General features: G+C 61.3%; 29 non-coding genes across 29 annotated transcripts; all 29 read left to right on the plus strand.

Moving 5' to 3' along the window:
- The first annotated feature begins 38 nt into the window (after positions 1-38).
- Positions 39-157, plus strand: LOC122977678. Its single transcript, XR_006401898.1, has one exon. It is a non-coding gene; the product is annotated as a 5S ribosomal RNA (ribosomal RNA).
- Positions 158-366: 209 nt separating this feature from the next.
- Positions 367-485, plus strand: LOC122977679. Its single transcript, XR_006401899.1, has one exon. It is a non-coding gene; the product is annotated as a 5S ribosomal RNA (ribosomal RNA).
- Positions 486-694: 209 nt separating this feature from the next.
- Positions 695-813, plus strand: LOC122977753. The gene has a single exon (XR_006401970.1). It is a non-coding gene; the product is annotated as a 5S ribosomal RNA (ribosomal RNA).
- A 224-nt stretch (positions 814-1037) lies between these two features.
- On the plus strand, positions 1038-1156 carry LOC122977680. The gene has a single exon (XR_006401900.1). It is a non-coding gene; the product is annotated as a 5S ribosomal RNA (ribosomal RNA).
- Positions 1157-1365: 209 nt separating this feature from the next.
- Positions 1366-1484, plus strand: LOC122977681. Its single transcript, XR_006401901.1, has one exon. It is a non-coding gene; the product is annotated as a 5S ribosomal RNA (ribosomal RNA).
- Positions 1485-1708: 224 nt separating this feature from the next.
- LOC122977683 lies at positions 1709-1827 on the plus strand. The gene has a single exon (XR_006401903.1). It is a non-coding gene; the product is annotated as a 5S ribosomal RNA (ribosomal RNA).
- Positions 1828-2051: 224 nt separating this feature from the next.
- Positions 2052-2170, plus strand: LOC122977684. The gene has a single exon (XR_006401904.1). It is a non-coding gene; the product is annotated as a 5S ribosomal RNA (ribosomal RNA).
- Positions 2171-2394: 224 nt separating this feature from the next.
- Positions 2395-2513, plus strand: LOC122977737. Its single transcript, XR_006401955.1, has one exon. It is a non-coding gene; the product is annotated as a 5S ribosomal RNA (ribosomal RNA).
- A 209-nt stretch (positions 2514-2722) lies between these two features.
- On the plus strand, positions 2723-2841 carry LOC122977685. The gene has a single exon (XR_006401905.1). It is a non-coding gene; the product is annotated as a 5S ribosomal RNA (ribosomal RNA).
- Positions 2842-3065: 224 nt separating this feature from the next.
- On the plus strand, positions 3066-3184 carry LOC122977686. Its single transcript, XR_006401906.1, has one exon. It is a non-coding gene; the product is annotated as a 5S ribosomal RNA (ribosomal RNA).
- Positions 3185-3408: 224 nt separating this feature from the next.
- Positions 3409-3527, plus strand: LOC122977687. Its single transcript, XR_006401907.1, has one exon. It is a non-coding gene; the product is annotated as a 5S ribosomal RNA (ribosomal RNA).
- A 209-nt stretch (positions 3528-3736) lies between these two features.
- Positions 3737-3855, plus strand: LOC122977688. The gene has a single exon (XR_006401908.1). It is a non-coding gene; the product is annotated as a 5S ribosomal RNA (ribosomal RNA).
- Positions 3856-4064: 209 nt separating this feature from the next.
- On the plus strand, positions 4065-4183 carry LOC122978050. Its single transcript, XR_006402260.1, has one exon. It is a non-coding gene; the product is annotated as a 5S ribosomal RNA (ribosomal RNA).
- Positions 4184-4406: 223 nt separating this feature from the next.
- On the plus strand, positions 4407-4525 carry LOC122977689. Its single transcript, XR_006401909.1, has one exon. It is a non-coding gene; the product is annotated as a 5S ribosomal RNA (ribosomal RNA).
- A 209-nt stretch (positions 4526-4734) lies between these two features.
- LOC122977690 lies at positions 4735-4853 on the plus strand. The gene has a single exon (XR_006401910.1). It is a non-coding gene; the product is annotated as a 5S ribosomal RNA (ribosomal RNA).
- A 224-nt stretch (positions 4854-5077) lies between these two features.
- LOC122977691 lies at positions 5078-5196 on the plus strand. Its single transcript, XR_006401911.1, has one exon. It is a non-coding gene; the product is annotated as a 5S ribosomal RNA (ribosomal RNA).
- A 209-nt stretch (positions 5197-5405) lies between these two features.
- On the plus strand, positions 5406-5524 carry LOC122977692. Its single transcript, XR_006401912.1, has one exon. It is a non-coding gene; the product is annotated as a 5S ribosomal RNA (ribosomal RNA).
- A 224-nt stretch (positions 5525-5748) lies between these two features.
- On the plus strand, positions 5749-5867 carry LOC122977694. The gene has a single exon (XR_006401914.1). It is a non-coding gene; the product is annotated as a 5S ribosomal RNA (ribosomal RNA).
- Positions 5868-6076: 209 nt separating this feature from the next.
- On the plus strand, positions 6077-6195 carry LOC122977695. Its single transcript, XR_006401915.1, has one exon. It is a non-coding gene; the product is annotated as a 5S ribosomal RNA (ribosomal RNA).
- A 224-nt stretch (positions 6196-6419) lies between these two features.
- On the plus strand, positions 6420-6538 carry LOC122977696. The gene has a single exon (XR_006401916.1). It is a non-coding gene; the product is annotated as a 5S ribosomal RNA (ribosomal RNA).
- A 209-nt stretch (positions 6539-6747) lies between these two features.
- Positions 6748-6866, plus strand: LOC122977697. The gene has a single exon (XR_006401917.1). It is a non-coding gene; the product is annotated as a 5S ribosomal RNA (ribosomal RNA).
- Positions 6867-7090: 224 nt separating this feature from the next.
- On the plus strand, positions 7091-7209 carry LOC122978051. Its single transcript, XR_006402261.1, has one exon. It is a non-coding gene; the product is annotated as a 5S ribosomal RNA (ribosomal RNA).
- Positions 7210-7433: 224 nt separating this feature from the next.
- On the plus strand, positions 7434-7552 carry LOC122977699. Its single transcript, XR_006401918.1, has one exon. It is a non-coding gene; the product is annotated as a 5S ribosomal RNA (ribosomal RNA).
- Positions 7553-7761: 209 nt separating this feature from the next.
- On the plus strand, positions 7762-7880 carry LOC122977908. The gene has a single exon (XR_006402122.1). It is a non-coding gene; the product is annotated as a 5S ribosomal RNA (ribosomal RNA).
- A 224-nt stretch (positions 7881-8104) lies between these two features.
- Positions 8105-8223, plus strand: LOC122978129. Its single transcript, XR_006402335.1, has one exon. It is a non-coding gene; the product is annotated as a 5S ribosomal RNA (ribosomal RNA).
- A 224-nt stretch (positions 8224-8447) lies between these two features.
- On the plus strand, positions 8448-8566 carry LOC122977700. The gene has a single exon (XR_006401919.1). It is a non-coding gene; the product is annotated as a 5S ribosomal RNA (ribosomal RNA).
- Positions 8567-8775: 209 nt separating this feature from the next.
- Positions 8776-8894, plus strand: LOC122977701. The gene has a single exon (XR_006401920.1). It is a non-coding gene; the product is annotated as a 5S ribosomal RNA (ribosomal RNA).
- Positions 8895-9118: 224 nt separating this feature from the next.
- LOC122977702 lies at positions 9119-9237 on the plus strand. The gene has a single exon (XR_006401921.1). It is a non-coding gene; the product is annotated as a 5S ribosomal RNA (ribosomal RNA).
- A 209-nt stretch (positions 9238-9446) lies between these two features.
- LOC122977703 lies at positions 9447-9565 on the plus strand. The gene has a single exon (XR_006401922.1). It is a non-coding gene; the product is annotated as a 5S ribosomal RNA (ribosomal RNA).
- The last annotated feature ends 2 nt before the right edge of the window (positions 9566-9567 follow it).

Raw genomic sequence — 9567 nt, forward strand, 5'->3', positions numbered from 1 at the left:
CGCCACCCCTAAGAGGCCCATGCGTGGTACCTTGGACAGCTTACGGCCATACCACCCTGAACACGCCCGATCTCGTCTGATCTCGGAAGCCAAGCAGGGTCGGGCCTGGTTAGTACTTGGACGGGAGACCGCCTGGGAATACCAGGTGCTGTAAGCTTTTTCACTTTTCTCCACAAGCGCCTGTCCGCCGCGCTCTCTCTTGTTTTCCTCCGTGTCTGTGCAGAACTGTGCGCGGGAGTCCCACTCTCTGGTGTTTCTCCGAGGGAGGAACGGATGGGAACGCTCCCGGCGCAGCTGCCGCCTGGGCCTTGGAGGCGCGTCTGACGAGCGCCACCCCTAAGAGGCCCATGCGTGGTACCTTGGACAGCTTACGGCCATACCACCCTGAACACGCCCGATCTCGTCTGATCTCGGAAGCCAAGCAGGGTCGGGCCTGGTTAGTACTTGGACGGGAGACCGCCTGGGAATACCAGGTGCTGTAAGCTTTTTCACTTTTCTCCACAAGCGCCTGTCCGCCGCGCTCTCTCTTGTTTTCCTCCGTGTCTGTGCAGAACTGTGCGCGGGAGTCCCACTCTCTGGTGTTTCTCCGAGGGAGGAACGGATGGGAACGCTCCCGGCGCAGCTGCCGCCTGGGCCTTGGAGGCGCGTCTGACGAGCGCCACCCCTAAGAGGCCCATGCGTGGTACCTTGGACAGCTTACGGCCATACCACCCTGAACACGCCCGATCTCGTCTGATCTCGGAAGCCAAGCAGGGTCGGGCCTGGTTAGTACTTGGACGGGAGACCGCCTGGGAATACCAGGTGCTGTAAGCATTTTCACTTTTCTCCACAAGCGCCCGTCCGCCGCGCTTAACGTAGAGATCCTCTCTCTTGTTTTCCTCCGTGTCTGTGCAGAACTGTGCGCGGGAGTCCCACTCTCTGGTGTTTCTCCGAGGGAGGAACGGATGGGAACGCTCCCGGCGCAGCTGCCGCCTGGGCCTTGGAGGCGCGTCTGACGAGCGCCACCCCTAAGAGGCCCATGCGTGGTACCTTGGACAGCTTACGGCCATACCACCCTGAACACGCCCGATCTCGTCTGATCTCGGAAGCCAAGCAGGGTCGGGCCTGGTTAGTACTTGGACGGGAGACCGCCTGGGAATACCAGGTGCTGTAAGCTTTTTCACTTTTCTCCACAAGCGCCCGTCCGCCGCGCTCTCTCTTGTTTTCCTCCGTGTCTGTGCAGAACTGTGCGCGGGAGTCCCACTCTCTGGTGTTTCTCCGAGGGAGGAACGGATGGGAACGCTCCCGGCGCAGCTGCCGCCTGGGCCTTGGAGGCGCGTCTGACGAGCGCCACCCCTAAGAGGCCCATGCGTGGTACCTTGGACAGCTTACGGCCATACCACCCTGAACACGCCCGATCTCGTCTGATCTCGGAAGCCAAGCAGGGTCGGGCCTGGTTAGTACTTGGACGGGAGACCGCCTGGGAATACCAGGTGCTGTAAGCTTTTTCACTTTTCTCCACAAGCGCCCGTCCGCCGCGCTTAACGTAGGGATCCTCTCTCTTGTTTTCCTCCGTGTCTGTGCAGAACTGTGCGCGGGAGTCCCACTCTCTGGTGTTTCTCCGAGGGAGGAACGGATGGGAACGCTCCCGGCGCAGCTGCCGCCTGGGCCTTGGAGGCGCGTCTGACGAGCGCCACCCCTAAGAGGCCCATGCGTGGTACCTTGGACAGCTTACGGCCATACCACCCTGAACACGCCCGATCTCGTCTGATCTCGGAAGCCAAGCAGGGTCGGGCCTGGTTAGTACTTGGACGGGAGACCGCCTGGGAATACCAGGTGCTGTAAGCTTTTTCACTTTTCTCCACAAGCGCCCGTCCGCCGCGCTTAACGTAGGGATCCTCTCTCTTGTTTTCCTCCGTGTCTGTGCAGAACTGTGCGCGGGAGTCCCACTCTCTGGTGTTTCTCCGAGGGAGGAACGGATGGGAACGCTCCCGGCGCAGCTGCCGCCTGGGCCTTGGAGGCGCGTCTGACGAGCGCCACCCCTAAGAGGCCCATGCGTGGTACCTTGGACAGCTTACGGCCATACCACCCTGAACACGCCCGATCTCGTCTGATCTCGGAAGCCAAGCAGGGTCGGGCCTGGTTAGTACTTGGACGGGAGACCGCCTGGGAATACCAGGTGCTGTAAGCTTTTTCACTTTTCTCCACAAGCGCCCGTCCGCCGCGCTTAACGTAGGGATCCTCTCTCTTGTTTTCCTCCGTGTCTGTGCAGAACTGTGCGCGGGAGTCCCACTCTCTGGTGTTTCTCCGAGGGAGGAACGGATGGGAACGCTCCCGGCGCAGCTGCCGCCTGGGCCTTGGAGGCGCGTCTGACGAGCGCCACCCCTAAGAGGCCCATGCGTGGTACCTTGGACAGCTTACGGCCATACCACCCTGAACACTCCCGATCTCGTCTGATCTCGGAAGCCAAGCAGGGTCGGGCCTGGTTAGTACTTGGACGGGAGACCGCCTGGGAATACCAGGTGCTGTAAGCTTTTTCACTTTTCTCCACAAGCGCCCGTCCGCCGCGCTCTCTCTTGTTTTCCTCCGTGTCTGTGCAGAACTGTACGCGGGAGTCCCACTCTCTGGTGTTTCTCCGAGGGAGGAACGGATGGGAACGCTCCCGGCGCAGCTGCCGCCTGGGCCTTGGAGGCGCGTCTGACGAGCGCCACCCCTAAGAGGCCCATGCGTGGTACCTTGGACAGCTTACGGCCATACCACCCTGAACACGCCCGATCTCGTCTGATCTCGGAAGCCAAGCAGGGTCGGGCCTGGTTAGTACTTGGACGGGAGACCGCCTGGGAATACCAGGTGCTGTAAGCTTTTTCACTTTTCTCCACAAGCGCCCGTCCGCCGCGCTTAACGTAGGGATCCTCTCTCTTGTTTTCCTCCGTGTCTGTGCAGAACTGTGCGCGGGAGTCCCACTCCCTGGTGTTTCTCCGAGGGAGGAACGGATGGGAACGCTCCCGGCGCAGCTGCCGCCTGGGCCTTGGAGGTGCGTCTGACGAGCGCCACCCCTAAGAGGCCCATGCGTGGTACCTTGGACAGCTTACGGCCATACCACCCTGAACACGCCCGATCTCGTCTGATCTCGGAAGCCAAGCAGGGTCGGGCCTGGTTAGTACTTGGACGGGAGACCGCCTGGGAATACCAGGTGCTGTAAGCTTTTTCACTTTTCTCCACAAGCGCCCGTCCGCCGCGCTCAACGTAGGGATCCTCTCTCTTGTTTTCCTCCGTGTCTCTGCAGAACTGTGCACGGGAGTCCCACTCTCTGGTGTTTCTCCGAGGGAGGAACGGATGGGAACGCTCCCGGCGCAGCTGCCGCCTGGGCCTTGGAGGCGCGTCTGACGAGCGCCACCCCTAAGAGGCCCATGCGTGGTACCTTGGACAGCTTACGGCCATACCACCCTGAACACGCCCGATCTCGTCTGATCTCGGAAGCCAAGCAGGGTCGGGCCTGGTTAGTACTTGGACGGGAGACCGCCTGGGAATACCAGGTGCTGTAAGCTTTTTCACTTTTCTCCACAAGCGCCCGTCCGCCGCGCTCTCTCTTGTTTTCCTCCGTGTCTGTGCAGAACTGTGCGCGGGAGTCCCACTCTCTGGTGTTTCTCCGAGGGAGGAACGGATGGGAACGCTCCCGGCGCAGCTGCCGCCTGGGCCTTGGAGGCGCGTCTGACGAGCGCCACCCCTAAGAGGCCCATGCGTGGTACCTTGGACAGCTTACGGCCATACCACCCTGAACACGCCCGATCTCGTCTGATCTCGGAAGCCAAGCAGGGTCGGGCCTGGTTAGTACTTGGACGGGAGACCGCCTGGGAATACCAGGTGCTGTAAGCTTTTTCACTTTTCTCCACAAGCGCCCGTCCGCCGCGCTCTCTCTTGTTTTCCTCCGTGTCTGTGCAGAACTGTGCGCGGGAGTCCCACTCTCTGGTGTTTCTCCGAGGGAGGAACGGATGGGAACGCTCCCGGCGCAGCTGCCGCCTGGGCCTTGGAGGCGCGTCTGACGAGCGCCACCCCTAAGAGGCCCATGCGTGGTACCTTGGACAGCTTACGGCCATACCACCCTGAACACGCCCGATCTCGTCTGATCTCGGAAGCCAAGCAGGGTCGGGCCTAGTTAGTACTTGGACGGGAGACCGCCTGGGAATACCAGGTGCTGTAAGCATTTTCACTTTTCTCCACAAGCGCCCGTCCGCCGCGCTTAACGTAGAGATCCTCTCTCTTGTTTTCTCCGTGTCTGTGCAGAACTGTGCGCGGGAGTCCCACTCTCTGGTGTTTCTCCGAGGGAGGAACGGATGGGAACGCTCCCGGCGCAGCTGCCGCCTGTGCCTTGGAGGCGCGTCTGACGAGCGCCACCCCTAAGAGGCCCATGCGTGGTACCTTGGACAGCTTACGGCCATACCACCCTGAACACGCCCGATCTCGTCTGATCTCGGAAGCCAAGCAGGGTCGGGCCTGGTTAGTACTTGGACGGGAGACCGCCTGGGAATACCAGGTGCTGTAAGCTTTTTCACTTTTCTCCACAAGTGCCCGTCCGCCGCGCTCTCTCTTGTTTTCCTCCGTGTCTGTGCAGAACTGTGCGCGGGAGTCCCACTCTCTGGTGTTTCTCCGAGGGAGGAACGGATGGGAACGCTCCCGGCGCAGCTGCCGCCTGGGCCTTGGAGGCGCGTCTGACGAGCGCCACCCCTAAGAGGCCCATGCGTGGTACCTTGGACAGCTTACGGCCATACCACCCTGAACACGCCCGATCTCGTCTGATCTCGGAAGCCAAGCAGGGTCGGGCCTGGTTAGTACTTGGACGGGAGACCGCCTGGGAATACCAGGTGCTGTAAGCTTTTTCACTTTTCTCCACAAGCGCCCGTCCGCCGCGCTTAACGTAGGGATCCTCTCTCTTGTTTTCCTCCGTGTCTGTGCAGAACTGTGCGCGGGAGTCCCACTCTCTGGTGTTTCTCCGAGGGAGGAACGGATGGGAACGCTCCCGGCGCAGCTGCCGCCTGGGCCTTGGAGGCGCGTCTGACGAGCGCCACCCCTAAGAGGCCCATGCGTGGTACCTTGGACAGCTTACGGCCATACCACCCTGAACACGCCCGATCTCGTCTGATCTCGGAAGCCAAGCAGGGTCGGGCCTGGTTAGTACTTGGACGGGAGACCGCCTGGGAATACCAGGTGCTGTAAGCTTTTTCACTTTTCTCCACAAGCGCCCGTCCGCCGCGCTCTCTCTTGTTTTCCTCCGTGTCTGTGCAGAACTGTGCGCGGGAGTCCCACTCTCTGGTGTTTCTCCGAGGGAGGAACGGATGGGAACGCTCCCGGCGCAGCTGCCGCCTGGGCCTTGGAGGCGCGTCTGACGAGCGCCACCCCTAAGAGGCCCATGCGTGGTACCTTGGACAGCTTACGGCCATACCACCCTGAACACGCCCGATCTCGTCTGATCTCGGAAGCCAAGCAGGGTCGGGCCTGGTTAGTACTTGGACGGGAGACCGCCTGGGAATACCAGGTGCTGTAAGCTTTTTCACTTTTCTCCACAAGCGCCCGTCCGCCGCGCTTAACGTAGGGATCCTCTCTCTTGTTTTCCTCCGTGTCTGTGCAGAACTGTGCGCGGGAGTCCCACTCTCTGGTGTTTCTCCGAGGGAGGAACGGATGGGAACGCTCCCGGCGCAGCTGCCGCCTGGGCCTTGGAGGCGCGTCTGACGAGCGCCACCCCTAAGAGGCCCATGCGTGGTACCTTGGACAGCTTACGGCCATACCACCCTGAACACGCCCGATCTCGTCTGATCTCGGAAGCCAAGCAGGGTCGGGCCTGGTTAGTACTTGGACGGGAGACCGCCTGGGAATACCAGGTGCTGTAAGCTTTTTCACTTTTCTCCACAAGCGCCTGTCCGCCGCGCTCTCTCTTGTTTTCCTCCGTGTCTGTGCAGAACTGTGCGCGGGAGTCCCACTCTCTGGTGTTTCTCCGAGGGAGGAACGGATGGGAACGCTCCCGGCGCAGCTGCCGCCTGGGCCTTGGAGGCGCGTCTGACGAGCGCCACCCCTAAGAGGCCCATGCGTGGTACCTTGGACAGCTTACGGCCATACCACCCTGAACACGCCCGATCTCGTCTGATCTCGGAAGCCAAGCAGGGTCGGGCCTGGTTAGTACTTGGACGGGAGACCGCCTGGGAATACCAGGTGCTGTAAGCTTTTTCACTTTTCTCCACAAGCGCCCGTCCGCCGCGCTTAACGTAGGGATCCTCTCTCTTGTTTTCCTCCGTGTCTGTGCAGAACTGTGCGCGGGAGTCCCACTCTCTGGTGTTTCTCCGAGGGAGGAATGGATGGGAACGCTCCCGGCGCAGCTGCCGCCTGGGCCTTGGAGGCGCGTCTGACGAGCGCCACCCCTAAGAGGCCCATGCGTGGTACCTTGGACAGCTTACGGCCATACCACCCTGAACACGCCCGATCTCGTCTGATCTCGGAAGCCAAGCAGGGTCGGGCCTGGTTAGTACTTGGACGGGAGACCGCCTGGGAATACCAGGTGCTGTAAGCTTTTTCACTTTTCTCCACAAGCGCCCGTCCGCCGCGCTCTCTCTTGTTTTCCTCCGTGTCTGTGCAGAACTGTGCGCGGGAGTCCCACTCTATGGTGTTTCTCCGAGGGAGGAACGGATGGGAACGCTCCCGGCGCAGCTGCCGCCTGGGCCTCGGAGGCGCGTCTGACGAGCGCCACCCCTAAGAGGCCCATGCGTGGTACCTTGGACAGCTTACGGCCATACCACCCTGAACACGCCCGATCTCGTCTGATCTCGGAAGCCAAGCAGGGTCGGGCCTGGTTAGTACTTGGACGGGAGACCGCCTGGGAATACCAGGTGCTGTAAGCTTTTTCACTTTTCTCCACAAGCGCCCGTCCGCCGCGCTTAACGTAGGGATCCTCTCTCTTGTTTTCCTCCGTGTCTGTGCAGAACTGTGCGCGGGAGTCCCACTCTCTGGTGTTTCTCCGAGGGAGGAACGGATGGGAACGCTCCCGGCGCAGCTGCCGCCTGGGCCTTGGAGGCGCGTCTGACGAGCGCCACCCCTAAGAGGCCCATGCGTGGTACCTTGGACAGCTTACGGCCATACCACCCTGAACACGCCCGATCTCGTCTGATCTCGGAAGCCAAGCAGGGTCGGGCCTAGTTAGTACTTGGACGGGAGACCGCCTGGGAATACCAGGTGCTGTAAGCATTTTCACTTTTCTCCACAAGCGCCCGTCCGCCGCGCTTAACGTAGAGATCCTCTCTCTTGTTTTCCTCCGTGTCTGTGCAGAACTGTGCGCGGGAGTCCCACTCTCTGGTGTTTCTCCGAGGGAGGAACGGATGGGAACGCTCCCGGCGCAGCTGCCGCCTGGGCCTTGGAGGCGCGTCTGACGAGCGCCACCCCTAAGAGGCCCATGCGTGGTACCTTGGACAGCTTACGGCCATACCACCCTGAACACGCCCGATCTCGTCTGATCTCGGAAGCCAAGCAGGGTCGGGCCTGGTTAGTACTTGGACGGGAGACCGCCTGGGAATACCAGGTGCTGTAAGCTTTTTCACTTTTCTCCACAAGCGCCCGTCCGCCGCGCTCTCTCTTGTTTTCCTCCGTGTCTGTGCAGAACTGTGCGCGGGAGTCCCACTCTCTGGTGTTTCTCCGAGGGAGGAACGGATGGGAACGCTCCCGGCGCAGCTGCCGCCTGGGCCTCGGAGGCGCGTCTGACGAGCGCCACCCCTAAGAGGCCCATGCGTGGTACCTTGGACAGCTTACGGCCGTACCACCCTGAACACGCCCGATCTCGTCTGATCTCGGAAGCCAAGCAGGGTCGGGCCTGGTTAGTACTTGGACGGGAGACCGCCTGGGAATACCAGGTGCTGTAAGCTTTTTCACTTTTCTCCACAAGCGCCCGTCCGCCGCGCTTAACGTAGGGATCCTCTCTCTTGTTTTCCTCCGTGTCTGTGCAGAACTGTGCGCGGGAGTCCCACTCTCTGGTGTTTCTCCGAGGGAGGAACGGATGGGAACGCTCCCGGCGCAGCTGCCGCCTGGGCCTTGGAGGCGCGTCTGACGAGCGCCACCCCTAAGAGGCCCATGCGTGGTACCTTGGACAGCTTACGGCCATACCACCCTGAACACGCCCGATCTTGTCTGATCTCGGAAGCCAAGCAGGGTCGGGCCTAGTTAGTACTTGGACGGGAGACCGCCTGGGAATACCAGGTGCTGTAAGCATTTTCACTTTTCTCCACAAGCGCCCGTCCGCCGCGCTTAACGTAGAGATCCTCTCTCTTGTTTTCCTCCGTGTCTGTGCAGAACTGTGCGCGGGAGTCCCACTCTCTGGTGTTTCTCCGAGGGAGGAACGGATGGGAACGCTCCCGGCGCAGCTGCCGCCTGGGCCTTGGAGGCGCGTCTGACGAGCGCCACCCCTAAGAGGCCCATGCGTGGTACCTTGGACAGCTTACGGCCATACCACCCTGAACACGCCCGATCTCGTCTGATCTCGGAAGCCAAGCAGGGTCGGGCCTGGTTAGTACTTGGACGGGAGACCGCCTGGGAATACCAGGTGCTGTAAGCTTTTTCACTTTTCTCCACAAGTGCCTGTCCGCCGCGCTCTCTCTTGTTTTCCTCCGTGTCTGTGCAGAACTGTGCGCGGGAGTCCCACTCTCTGGTGTTTCTCCGAGGGAGGAACGGATGGGAACGCTCCCGGCGCAGCTGCCGCCTGGGCCTTGGAGGCGCGTCTGACGAGCGCCACCCCTAAGAGGCCCATGCGTGGTACCTTGGACAGCTTACGGCCATACCACCCTGAACACGCCCGATCTCGTCTGATCTCGGAAGCCAAGCAGGGTCGGGCCTGGTTAGTACTTGGACGGGAGACCGCCTGGGAATACCAGGTGCTGTAAGCTTTTTCACTTTTCTCCACAAGCGCCCGTCCGCCGCGCTTAAGGTAGGGATCCTCTCTCTTGTTTTCCTCCGTGTCTGTGCAGAACTGTGCGCGGGAGTCCCACTCTCTGGTGTTTCTCCAAGGGAGGAACGGATGGGAACGCTCCCGGCGCAGCTGCCGCCTGGGCCTTGGAGGCGCGTCTGACGAGCGCCACCCCTAAGAGGCCCATGCGTGGTACCTTGGACAGCTTACGGCCATACCACCCTGAACACGCCCGATCTCGTCTGATCTCGGAAGCCAAGCAGGGTCGGGCCTGGTTAGTACTTGGACGGGAGACCGCCTGGGAATACCAGGTGCTGTAAGCTTTTTCACTTTTCTCCACAAGCGCCTGTCCGCCGCGCTCTCTCTTGTTTTCCTCCGTGTCTGTGCAGAACTGTGCGCGGGAGTCCCACTCTCTGGTGTTTCTCCGAGGGAGGAACGGATGGGAACGCTCCCGGCGCAGCTGCCGCCTGGGCCTTGGAGGCGCGTCTGACGAGCGCCACCCCTAAGAGGCCCATGCGTGGTACCTTGGACAGCTTACGGCCATACCACCCTGAACACGCCCGATCTCGTCTGATCTCGGAAGCCAAGCAGGGTCGGGCCTGGTTAGTACTTGGACGGGAGACCGCCTGGGAATACCAGGTGCTGTAAGCTTT

Source organism: Thunnus albacares, chromosome 24 (genome assembly GCF_914725855.1).
Source record: "Thunnus albacares chromosome 24, fThuAlb1.1, whole genome shotgun sequence".
NCBI lineage: Eukaryota > Metazoa > Chordata > Actinopteri > Scombriformes > Scombridae > Thunnus > Thunnus albacares.